A 13440-nucleotide genomic window follows, 5' to 3' on the forward strand; every position below is an offset into this window, starting at 1 on the left:
CCAAGACACTCATGATTATAAATTGGAAATCCATAGAAAACTGAAAGATGAGAGACACTGTAGCAATCTAACCACTAATCCAGTGTCACCACATCCAGGGCATTAAATGAGGGTATCATTAATTAAAAAGAATATGCCTTTTTTAATAAATCCTTCCCAAGGACTCTAGTCAGTTACACAACGAAGGAATGGAGGAGGGGCTTATTTCCTGCCTCGTTGATCTGACATTTATCACCTTCAAGAAGAAATACTTTATGTTAAAAAAAGAGTGCTAAGTAGTAAGAAAGGAGTGGTGATGGGAGCTTGCTGTGTCCCACACATAGTCAACCTGTGAATTTTGAGTTAAAAGAGTCTATCACCACAGTAATCAAATGAGGGTGTGTTAGAAACTGGGTCTCTAGTTGGCAGAGGTATACACCCTTGTCTAAGTAGGGACCACAATCCTAGTCAGGTTAAGTCACAACACAATTCAAATTATCCTTTGCTCACTCTCTGGTAGCTTGGCACAGAGCAGGGAGGCTTAACTTAGAGAGAAACGTGTAAAATAGTTGTGGACTAACTCATACAGTAGCACAGTGAAAACACCATAAAACTATGTAACACCCATTTAGGAAATTTTATATTTATGTAATAAAATAAGATCAAAAGGACAAGAATCCAATATGCACATTTCAAGATCTCACTTTTTAAAGGTTTTAATGAGGCTCAATCCTTAAGAATCAGTGTTTGTATCTGTTTAACAAACATTACCTGGTATGCATCGAAAATAACGATGCGGGGGCCACAGAGGAGGAGATACATTGAAAAATAAGGTGCTGAGATTTTCTGACACGGCACAGACAAAGCTTAATTTCTTTCCATGCTGCAAGGAGATGTGGCGATTTCCAGGAGGGCAGCCTTGGTTCTCCACTGTGATGGGGGGGATATTTTGACCCCCAGAGACGAAGCATTGAATACCCTTGACGCACTAGTAAGAAGGTGATTTTTCAGCCACGAGGAAAGTGCTGTGTCAATTCCGGCAGGCGTTGTGTCGATTTACCAACACACAGGGATTTTCTTCTCTTTGATAAAGTCTTTGCGGCTCTAGGACTTCAGAACAGGAGGCAAGCACAATCCTAGCCCTTGGAGAGAACTTGTGGGGAAAGCAAAGTCCTTCCAGCAGAGTCAGGAGCCAGCAGGCATCAGGGCAACAAAGCATGGCAGCAGTCCATCTCAGCAAAGCAGTCCAGATAAATCCTTTGGACAGCCAGGCAGTCTCTCTGACACAGTCCAGTTGCAGGTCCAGACGTGTCTGATTTTGGAGGGTCACAGACCCAGTATATATACCCAAACTTCAAAGTGGGGGAAACTTCAAAGAGTGGTTTTAAAATGCACAAGGTCCCTTTTCAACCCAGCCCTGTCGGCCAGAATCCCTGTGGGGGATTAACAGTCCTTTGTGTGGCATCAGGCCACTGGTCTTTGAAGTGTAAGTAAGAGCCCCTTTACACTTCCTGCCCAGCGAGACCCATTCAATATGCAGGAGAAAGCAGATGTGACTGAGTGTCCTGTCTGGGTGGAATCCACAAGGGGAGTTGTCAACCAGCACAGGCCTGAAATGAATTTGATCAGGCTCTAAGGCACAGAAGGCAGTAAGTGAGGAGAAATGTCCATTTTCTAAAAGAGTCATTGCTAATATAATAATATTAGATCCAACTTCACCAGTAAGCAGGATTTTCTATTATCATTCTGGCCATACTAAACATGACAGGGCTACTCCTTTCAGATCAGAATCTATCACTTAAACACATGTAAGGGCAGTTCTAAAGTTGGCCTATGAGAGGAGCAAGCCTCACAGTAGTGAGAAATGAATTTGTGAGTTTTTCACTACCAGAACATGTAAAACACATAAGTACATGTCCTGCCTTTTACTTACATAGCATCCTGTCATAGGGGTTACCTAGGGGTGACTTATATGTAGAAAAGGTGTTTTTAAGGCTTGGTAAGTAGTTTTAAATGCCAAGTCGAAGTGGCAGAGAAACTACACACACAAGCCTTTCAATAGCAGGCCTGCAACATGGTTAAGGACTATTTATGTTGGTGGTACAATCAGTGTTGCAGGCCCACTAGTAGCATTGAATTTACAGGCCCTGGGTACATGTAGTATACTTTACTAGGGACTTACAAGTAAATTAAATATGCCAATTGTGTATGAGCCAATGTTACCAGGTTTTAGGGAAGAGCAAACCCACTTTAGCAGAGATCAGCAGTTGTAAAGTGCCCAGAGTCCTAAAACCAGCAAAAATTAGATCAGAAGAATGGAGGGAGAGAGGAAGGTAAACAGCTGGGGGAAGACCACCCTAAGGATGTCTGGTTTAAAGGGGAGTTGTCAACCAGCACAGGCCTGAAATGAATTTGATCAGGCTCTAAGGCACAGAAGGCAGTAAGTGAGGAGAAATGTCCATTTTCTAGAAGAGTCATTGCTAATATAATAATATTAGATCCAACTTCACCAGTAAGCAGGATTTTCTATTATCATTCTGGCCATACTAAACATGACAGGGCTACTCCTTTCAGATCAGAATCTATCACTTAAACACATGTAAGGGCAGTTCTAAAGTTGGCCTATGAGAGGAGCAAGCCTCACAGTAGTGAGAAATGAATTTGTGAGTTTTTCACTACCAGAACATGTAAAACACATAAGTACATGTCCTGCCTTTTACTTACATAGCATCCTGTCATAGGGGTTACCTAGGGGTGACTTATATGTAGAAAAGGTGTTTTTAAGGCTTGGTAAGTAGTTTTAAATGCCAAGTCGAAGTGGCAGAGAAACTACACACACAAGCCTTTCAATAGCAGGCCTGCAACATGGTTAAGGACTATTTATGTTGGTGGTACAATCAGTGTTGCAGGCCCACTAGTAGCATTGAATTTACAGGCCCTGGGTACATGTAGTATACTTTACTAGGGACTTACAAGTAAATTAAATATGCCAATTGTGTATGAGCCAATGTTACCAGGTTTTAGGGAAGAGCAAACCCACTTTAGCAGAGATCAGCAGTTGTAAAGTGCCCAGAGTCCTAAAACCAGCAAAAATTAGATCAGAAGAATGGAGGGAGAGAGGAAGGTAAACAGCTGGGGGAAGACCACCCTAAGGATGTCTGGTTTAATATGTGCCCTTCCCAGCTGAAAGTGGGATGAGCTACCCAACCCCTGGGAGCTCTCTTCACTAAGGTGGAAGAATCTCGATAGACCATCAGCAATGGTGTGGTCAGTCCACCGGCGATGCTCCACTGTAAAGGCCATTCCCTGAAGTGAGATGGACCACGTCAAGAGTTTAGGATTTTCACCCCTCATCTACATGAGCAATCTGAGGGGTGTGTGGTCTGTCTGAACCTGGAAGTGAGTCCCAAACAGGTATGGTCTCAGCTTCTTCAGTGCCCAGACCACAGCAAATATTTCTCTTTCAATGGCACTCCACTTGTGTTCCTGTGGAAGTAACCTCCTGCTAATGAAGGCTACTGGTTGGTCTAGGCCCTCCTCATTAGACTGTTCTAAGACTGCCTCTATGCCATGCTCTGAAGAGTCCATCTGCATGATGAATTCTGTTGAGTAATCAGGGGCCCAAAGCACAGGTCCTGTGCACATGGCTTTCTTGAAAGAATCAAAGGCTTTCTCACAAGCCTCTGCCCAGATCACCAACCTGGGCTGCTTCTTAGAAGTCAACTCAGTTAAGGGGGGAATAATGGTGCCATATACCTTAACAGATCTTCGGTAATAGGCAGAGAGGCCTAGGAAAGCTCCCACTTCCATTTAGATTTTAGGTGGTTGCTAGGCCGTTATGGTTTCAATCTGGACCTGGAGGGGCTTCACCTTGCCACCACCTACCAGGTGTCCCAAATATACCACAGAACCCTGCCCAATCTGGCACTTGCTGGCCTTGATTGTCAGGCCTGCCTGTTACAGGGCCTGAAGCACCTCTTCGAGGTGATGCAGATGTTCCTCCTAGATGCCACTGTAGACAGCAATGTCGTCTAAGTAGGCGGCACAGAAAGCCTCCTTTCCAATCAGGACCCTGTTAACCAACAGTTGCAAGATAGCAAGGCATTCTTCAAGCCAAAGGGCATCACTCAGAATTGGTAATGGACCTCAGGGGTTGAGAATGCTGACCTCTCTTTTGCTCCCTCAGTCAAGGCAATCTGCCAGTACCCTGTTGTTAAATCAAACGTACTGAGGAATTTGGCGGCACTTAGCCTGTCAATTAGCTCATCAGCTGTGAGAAAAGGGTGTGTATCAGTCTTGGTGATGGAATTCAGTCCTCTGTAGTCCAAGCAGAGCTGAAGTTCTGGTTTGGCGCCCAGTGGGGCAGTATTTGGTACTAACGCCATGGGGCTGGACCAGGTACTGTTAGAGGGCTCAATCACCCCTAAAGCTAACATTTAGGAGATCTTCTTCTAGATGCTGGCTCTCAACCTGTCTGACAACCTGTACATTTTGTTCTTTACAGAGGGACTGTCTCCTGTGTCAATATCATGGGTTCACAGGTGTGTGATTCAAGGGTTGAGGGAGAACAGTGAAGCAAACTGTCCCAGCAACTGGTAACAGTGTCACCTTGCTGCTCTGTGGTCAGGGTGGCAAAGAGGTTGACATCCTTCAATGACCGATTTTGTTTCTGTGCAGAGAGGAGGTCAGGGAGAAGCTTGCTCTACTCTTCGACACCCTCATATGTTCAAAGGAGCATGCTCACTTCAGACCGCTCAAAGTGAGGCTTAAGTCTATTGATATAGAGTACCCTTAGGGGGTTCCTATGGGTCTGGAGGTCCAACAAGTAAGTGGCCTCTCACTTATGCTCCTTGATCTTGTATGGGCCAGTCCAGTGGTCCTGGAGAGTTCTGGGCTCTACTGGCTCCATGACCTATACTTTGTTGCCACACTGAAACTCCATCAGTGTGGCCTTCTGGTCACACCAGCATTTCATTGCCTCTTGTCTGGCCTTGAAGTTGCTCTTGGCCTTTTTCCAGAAGCAGTCCATCGGGTTGCAGAGGGCCAACATGTAGCTGACCACATCCTAGGGAGGGTTCCTGGGAGTTTTATCCCAACCCTCCTTAACAATACTTAGAAGTCCCCTGACAGGGTAGCTATAGAGGAGTTTGTAGGGACTGAACCCTACTCCTTTCTGTGGCACCTCACTGTAGATGAAGAGAAGGCATGGCAAGAGGACATCCCACTTACTCCTCATGGCCTCAGGTTGGCCTGCGATCATGCCCTTCAAAGTCTTGTTGAACCTTTCAACTAGACCATTGGATTGACGGTGATGAGGTGTGGTGAACTTATAAGTTACACCACACACATCCCATATGGACTTCATGTATGCAGAAGTTAGTGCCTCTGTCAGACACATCTCTTTGGGGAACCCCACATGGGTAAAGATCTCTATCAGAGTTCTAGTCGCCAATGGTGCTGTCAGCATCCCCAGAGGGATTGCCTCTGGGTAGCGTGCGGCATGGTCCACCAAGACCAGGATGAACCTGTTGCCTAGGGCTGTCTTGCGGTCCAATGGACCAATGAAGTTGATGCCCACCCTTCTAAAGGATTCAGCTTGTTTTGTCACGTATGCGGTTAGGCTCAACTTCCGAGAACTGGCGTTTGGAAGGAGCTCCCGTTATGGTTCGAGGACAAGAAACAGAGGATAACGAATCGCCTAGCTCTGCCGCCTCGGAACGAACTTGTCCGAGTGCGTTTTCTACCTACACTATTTGAAAGCTATCTTAAGGGCAGCGCCGGGAATTGTTTCAAGAAACAGTTAAATTTTAAAGCACACAATACATATGTAGGTTGAGCTGAGAACTAAAGGCATTGTTCTATCTATTAGTCCTGATGAGGCCCAAATTTGAAGGGGTCTAAATGTGTTGACTATTATGATTCATGACGAGGTTGTAAGGAAAATCTACTTTACCTCTAAGGACTATGGAACACACCTCTCTATTGTATAGGATGAACAGTTCATAGAATTTGAGATGAGTTTTTTGAGTACAATCATTGTATTAATGTGGAATACAGCATAATTAACGGATATAACCACATTGTTTTCAAATCAGGAGAGCAATGGCGAATTGTTTGTTGATATATAGGTTTTGAGTATAATTGTTTGAACCAGTCTTGTTTATATGTATTTGTGATGTTTATTTGATTGATTTTTCGTCCTTGTTTTGCAATTCAATGAATTAATAAACTTTGTAATTCATTTTTACTGCCAATGATGGATTAATAGCCTCATTCTGTGCGAATTAGGTTTAGAAATTCTTCCCTACTATTTGACCAATTTTATATATATTTGTTGGGGGGTATTTTGTGAGCCAGACACAGTAGGCAGGCATGGTAACACAGGGGGACCACCAGCACAAGTGTTACCCGAGTACCCGGAGTCTTAGACTCGCTATATAGGAGATCATTATCCCAGTAAATTAGGGGATCCCCAGAGGAGTCACCTGCAGCATAGGCTGAGGCCTGTCGCCTCAAGCCCTCAAGAGTGGGACACTCTTTCTGCACTTTGCAGAATTCCTTCCTGGTGGGCCCACCCTCAACTTGCAAGCCAGCAAGCTCAGGTAGGTCAGTTAGGGTGGCAATGTCGTTACCCATTGTCTCAAGGACCTCCTCCTCAGGGACCACGTCATCCTCCACTGCGGGAACATCAGGGACCAGTTTCCCACACCCTTGCCTCTCTCCATGGCAGCTGTCTAGGCCATTGTTTCAGGCTCCAGACACCCTTGACTCCCCTCCCGGGGAGCCATGGATCATGTGTCATACAGACCCACTCAGGCAATTCCATCATCTCCAATTGAGACTTGAGCTCTTGCTCCCTCCAGATGGGGTGCACAGGTCATTGCCTAACAGACAATCTGCATTTATGGCAGGGCTCACAGCTACTTTCAGAGTACCGGAGGACCCCCCCACTCAAAGGGAGCCAGTAGGCTCTTACAATTGTCAGCAGCTATGATTTGGTGTAATGTGTTCAACAGGACCTGCTCTGCTGACACCAGCTGACACTTGAGAGATGTCATGCTGGCTTTTGTGCCAGGTATAGCCTCCACCTGTTGCCTATTAATGGTGATCTGTTGATTATACTTGGAAGTATTGGCAGGCATGTGGGCTTTTTGCAGCATAACTGCATCCCTCAGGGACACTAGGTTTACCTCTGTCTGTTCCCCAAAACTATCTGTGACCTTCTCCTCCCGAGCCCGGCACTAGCTAACCCAGGTGTCTGCCCACAGGTGCGGGGCTGTGCCTCTATGGGAATTTTGGATTACAAACCTCCCTGTCTTGTGATCTACCCAATCCGTGGAGGCTCTCTTCACTAAGTTAGAAGAATCTGGAGAGACCATCAGCAATGGTGTTCTTAGGATCAGACTGGGACTCGTTATCACCACTTCCTTGGGAACTATTTTGGGGGCCTTTAGGTTCGCAACCTCTTTCTTCTGTTGCGAACCCTGACCACCTTTGTGGGTGTCCTCCCAGATATCTTTTTGAACGCTCTGGTGCTAGCCCAGAGGTTCGCTTCCTCAGCAAGTTTCCTGGAATCAGTCAGCTTATTGTCAACTAGGTGCTCGTGCAACTCTGTAAAACAAATATTGAGCATGGGCTCTTGCTGGGTTAAATTGTATAACCCAACATAATCACTTATTTTGCTGCCCGCACCCAGCAATTCAGTGCCTTACTGCAGCAATCAATGAAATTTACCCAGGATTGCTTGGGGAGCTTGTTACTGCCCCTGCATCTTTGGCGGTACTTCTCATGGGTCAGTTTAAATTTGGAAGTCAAAATGTCTCTCCTGGGCTTGTACTTGGTCTGGTCCCCAACCTCTAGTGTAAGAGGTGTGTCCCTCCCAAATGTTGGCATGTGTTTCCACAGGCCTGCCCACCAGTGCTCTTTAGGAACCCCATGTACCCTCAGTACAACTTCATAAGCAGAAAACCACCTATCAGTGTCATCTCCCACCGTTAACTGGACATCATGTTCTTGGGTATACAAACCTTCTTGTCTCCATCAGGTACTGTATGTATGCTGCCACCATGACTGCTGGAATCCTCCTGTCTGGCCTTTAGTTCCAGCTCTCTCAGACTCAGTTCATGAGCCAGAAGTAATTTATTTTCTGTTGGTGCTCTCTAAGTCTGTCTTTCAGCTTGCTTGGCTTCCCTCTCAGCCTCTATTTATAATTGAAATTCTCTCTTCTCTCCTTTCCTCTGCAGTCAGATCTTGATTTGAGACACTGCTCCCTGCCTTCCAAGGTAACACAATTTCAGGGGTGTCCCCCTCTACTGCTGTAGGTAGTTCCTTGGAAGAGTAATTCCCACTATCCTCCAACTCATCATCCCCTGGGGTGCAAGACTCTGCCCAAACCCTAAAATCCTTTTGAAACTCCACCTTCTTGATGGCTTCTCGGGTAGGTGCTCACATCCCTTTGCAGATGCTTTTCAACTGGTTAACACTGTAATCCTCCAGCTTAGCCAGCTCAAACTGTATGGCTCCCTTGCAGAACCAGACAAGGACAAGATGTATAGGATGAACTAAGAAATGTGAAGCAGGAAAAAATTGCAGGAGAAAAAAGTTGAAATGGTCTTTAAATGCTTTAAATGTAGGTAGGTAGTATACAAGTAGCTATTTTATGGCACAGCTCAAACACGAATCAACCTCAGCGCTGATCACCAATGTTAGAAATTGGGTCTGTAGTTGGCAAAGGTATGCACCCTGTCCAAGTAGTGACCACAATCCTAGTTAGGGTAAGTCACAACACAACCTAAATTATCTTGCCCTCACCCTCCGGTAGCTTGGCACAGAGCAGCCAGGCTTAATGTAGAAGGCAATGTGCAAAGTATTTGTGCACTAACTCACAAAGTAACACAGTGAAAACACTACAAAGTTTAGGAAAATAGATAATATTTATCTAAATAGAATAAGACCAAAATGACACAAATCCAATATGCACAAGCCACAATATCACTTTTTAAAGGTTTAAATGATTCTCAATCTCTAAGAATCAGTGGTTGTATCCTTTTAATACAAAGAAACTGAGATGTATAAAAAATAACGATGCAGAGGGGTTGCAAAGGAGGAGATGAGTTGAAAATTAAAGAGATGGGTTGATTTTTCCAGCACAGCAAAGCCGATGTATCATTTCTTTCCACGCTGCAAGGCAATACGTCAGTTTCCAGGAGCACACCTTTTGTTCCTCACTGTAATGGGGGATATTTTGACACCCAGGGACGATGCATGGAAAACCCCGAACACACTGAGCAGAGGCAACAGGTGCTATGTCAATCTGTCAGGCAATGCAGTGATTTTTCAGCCACAAGACACGCTCTGAGTTGATCTTGCTGGCATTGCGTCAAATTTTGCAATTTTACGACACATTGGATTTTCTTCTCTTTGGTGAAATCTTTCATAGCCCAAGACCTCAGAACAGGAGGCAAGTGCTATCCAAGCACTTGTAGAGTACTTGAGGAGGAAGGCAGATTCCTTCCAGCATAGTCAGGGGTCAACAGGTAGCAGGACAACAAGCAGGCCAGCAGTCCGTCCAGCTAAGCAGTCCAGATGAGTCTTTTGGGCAGCCAAGCAGTCCATCTGATAGAGTCCAGTTGGAGGTCCAGAAGTGTCTGATTTGGTGTGGTGACAGACCCAGTATATACACACCCAAAACGTGTGGTGGTTTTGAAGTGCACAAGTTCCCCTTTCAACCTGGCCCTGTCTGCCCAGAGCCTTGTGGGGGGTTATCAGTCCTTTGTGTGAGTGCAGGGCACTGGCCTCCGAAGTGTAAGAGAGATCCCCTCCACCCTTCCTGCCCAGGGTAACCCATCTGCATGCATATGCAGCTGAGTGTCCTGTAGTTATGGCTGTCTGGGTGGAATGCACAAGGGGAGCTGTCAACCAGCAAAGACCAGACATGGATTGGAGACAGGCTGTAAGGAACAGATGGCAGTTAGTCTGAGAAATGTCTGAGGCATTTTTGAAATAGTAATGTAGAATCCAAATTCACCAGTAGTATTTCGTACTACCATTCCAACCTCATCAAATATGACAAGTCTATTCCTCTCAGATCAGAAATTATCTCTTAAAACATATAAGGGCATTTCCAGTGCTGGCCTATGAGAGGAGCAGGCTTCAAGTAGTAAAAAAAAAAAAAACTTTGGGAGTTTTGCACTACCAAGACATGTAAAACTGCTTTTTACTTACATAGCACCTTGTCCTGTGGGTTACCTCGGGCCTATCTTAGGGGTGACTTATATGTGTGAAAAGGAGAATTTAAAGCTTGGCAAGTAGTTTTAAATGCCAAGTTGAAGTTGCAGTGAAACTGCACACTCAGGCCTAGACCTCAGACATGGTGAAGGGGCTACTTATGTCGGTGGCAAATTCAGTGCTGCAGGACCACTAGTAGCATTTAATTTACAGGCAGTGGGCACATCTAGTGCACTTTGCTAGGGACTTATAGGTAAATTAAATTTGCCAATTGGGTAAGAGCCAATGTTAGCATGTTTAGGGACTAGAGCACAAGCACTTTAGCACAGCAGTGGTAAGTTGTGCAGAATCCTAAAACCAGCAGAAATTAGATCAGAAAAATGGAGGGAGGCAGGCAAAAGGTTGGGGGGAGGCCACCCTAAGGCTGTCCAGTCTAATACATCTGATGAGTCTGTGACGGTTTATGCTCACTAATATTTGGCAGAAGGAGCTTAGCCTCTAAGTGTAGATCATACTCTCCCTACATCTCCTGGAATGATTTCAATGTTCCTGTTTGAACATCACCTAAGGTCGATGTGCCAGTGGTATCCCATGCTGCAAAGCCCGTCAGAGCCATCACACTCGGGAGGTCATTTATTTTCCAGAGTGGGGTTTCCAGCATCAGCTAACCCCGCAACCAAGGGCTTTTGGCTAACTACCAAACCTCAAGTACCACCTGTGTGGTTCACCTTAAATGCTCCTGAACTTCGCATCCATATAACAGATGTGGCAGGTCTTGCTGTCCCATACCCCTCCCTTTAAGAGAGTTAGCTTGATCTGCAAACCTCTCGAATCACCAGTCATCGATAATGAGAAGATGTGCCACCCAGTAGTAGAGGTGAACAGCTGGTGTAGCCATTCCACCTTCAGAAGTCAGTCAGCAGCACTTTTCCAGGGAAATGCATGGCACCCCACCCCCTCAAGCAGCATTCATAGATGCACATTCACCTTCTTGAAGAAGGATTTTCTGGTTGGGAAAGGGTGATTCTGCAGTTAGTAGAGAAGTTTCGGCAGAGAAACCATCTTGAAGATGCAGAACTTCCTAACAGGGACAGCGGAAAAGTAGTCCAGAACCTAACATCTCTTGCTAACCGTTCCAACTGTGGTGTCAAGTTCCTATCAAAGGAATCTTGAGCATTACCCATAACAAGCACCCCCAGGTATCTAAACCCATCGGGTAGTATCTTCATCCCAAAGCCCATGGCATATCGACCGGGCATGAGGCTAGGGGATAGATCACAGACTTCAGGGGTTAACCCGGTGGCCCGAGTACATACCGAACACTTCAAGCTTTTTCTGTGCACTAGGACTGGACGAGGGTGGGTCCCCAAGGTACAGAAGCACGTTGTTTGCATACAGGGACATCCTGTCACTCACCTCGTCCTACCACAGAAAGCCCCAAAACAAAGCATCAATTCACACCCAGGCTGCCAGCGGCTCAACTGCAACCACAAATAGCAATGGGCACAAGAGACACCCGTGTCCTGTTCCCCTTCTCACTGGAAATCACTCAGAGACTACTCCCCCCAATCATACCCTGGCCTTAAGGGCTGTATAATAGAAATGAATAGAGCTGATTAATTTAGGGCCATACTCTATCCGTCTAAGCAGGGCTAACAGGTATGCCCAGTCTACAGAGTCGAAGGCCTTTTGCAAGTCGGCTGACATTAGGCATCTATGTTCTCCCCCTGACTTGCTCAGAGCTTGACGTTATGCACTCCTCTCAAGTTATGCCAGATAGCTCATTTTGGCATAAACCTGGACTGGTCCGGATATACCAAATGTTTAATGACTATCCCCAGGGGATTGGCTAACACCTTGGCCCATACCTTCACCTCAGTATTTAATAGGGAGATGGGTCGGTTATCCTTGCAGCTCGTGCCCTCAGTGCCGGCTTCAGCAATACCACAATATCTGCTGTTCTAAGGTACGGCGGCAGTGTACTCTTCCCTAGCGCTTCCTTGAACATATCCAGCATTGGCTGACCAGCCTAAGGCCACACCAGGTGGCAATATTCAGGTGGAAGTCCATTCAGTCCAGACGGTCTGCCTCACTGTAGTTAAGCCAGAGCCGCCTGCAGTTCATCACCAGTAACATCAGCTTCTAAGGATTCCCTATCTTCCTGAGATAATCTGGGACCGGCAAGTCATGAACGAATTGCTGTAAGTCCGCATGTGGACTCAGTGGGTCCACACAATATAAGTTCCAATAGTAGACAGCAAAGGTCATAGCCATATGCTCTCTGCCCACCACCTGAGACCCGTTCTGTAGTTGTAGATATGCCACAGGTGCTGCCACTGTCCTGAGCAAATGCGGGGTCCTGCTGGCCTTATTCCCTCTCTTGTAGATCCTACTGTGCGTGGCATTCCAAGCCAGCTTGTGAATCTTGCATTAATCCAAACCTTTCTTTTTAATATACATCTCACCCCTAGGGTAGACCCTGGACAGCCCAGAGGGTAGGGTTCAAAGTATTTCAAAAGTAGGACATGTATCTTTAAGTGTTACATGTCCTGGTAGTGAAAAACTCTTAAATTTGTTTTTTACTACTACAAGGCCTACCTCTCTCATAGGATAACATTAGAGTTCGCTTTTATAAGTGTAGTTTCCAAATAGGACTGGATAACCCCTTCCTATTTGGTGTCTCTGGAATTTTAATTTAAAATCCTAACTTATGGTGAAGTCAGATTTTAAGTTACAATTTTGGAAATTTCACTTTTAGAAAGTTGGCATTTTCTTACCTTAGCCATTTGTGCCTGCAGTCTCTCCCTGGGTCACGTGGCTATGTGTGGGTGACAGTTGATTATCTTGTATTTCTCCTAGATTGCCACACAAAATGGGGAGCATAGGTGTGACTGGGTGGGCCATCACTGCCGGGCTGGGTGGGAAGAGCTGGGCCCAGACCCACTTATACTTGAATAGGCTGCGTCTTGTCTCCACACAAAAGGCTACATACCTCTGTAGGTAGTCTGTAGCCAGAGCCAGGAAGGCAAGGCACATGTGCACTTCAAAGGCAAGCCTCTAGAAGCTTTACTCCCCTTCCAGAACCAGGGCACCAGAGTATAAAAAGTGGACCCCACACACCACCACTTCAGAACACTTCTGGACCTGGGGATACTTTGCCAGGTAGAAAGACTGCTGTGCTGCCACAAGGACTGCTACTCTGCCAGACTGCTGCTGTGATGGAACTGCTGCCTT

This window comes from Pleurodeles waltl, chromosome 3_1, assembly GCF_031143425.1.
Source record: "Pleurodeles waltl isolate 20211129_DDA chromosome 3_1, aPleWal1.hap1.20221129, whole genome shotgun sequence".
NCBI lineage: Eukaryota > Metazoa > Chordata > Amphibia > Caudata > Salamandridae > Pleurodeles > Pleurodeles waltl.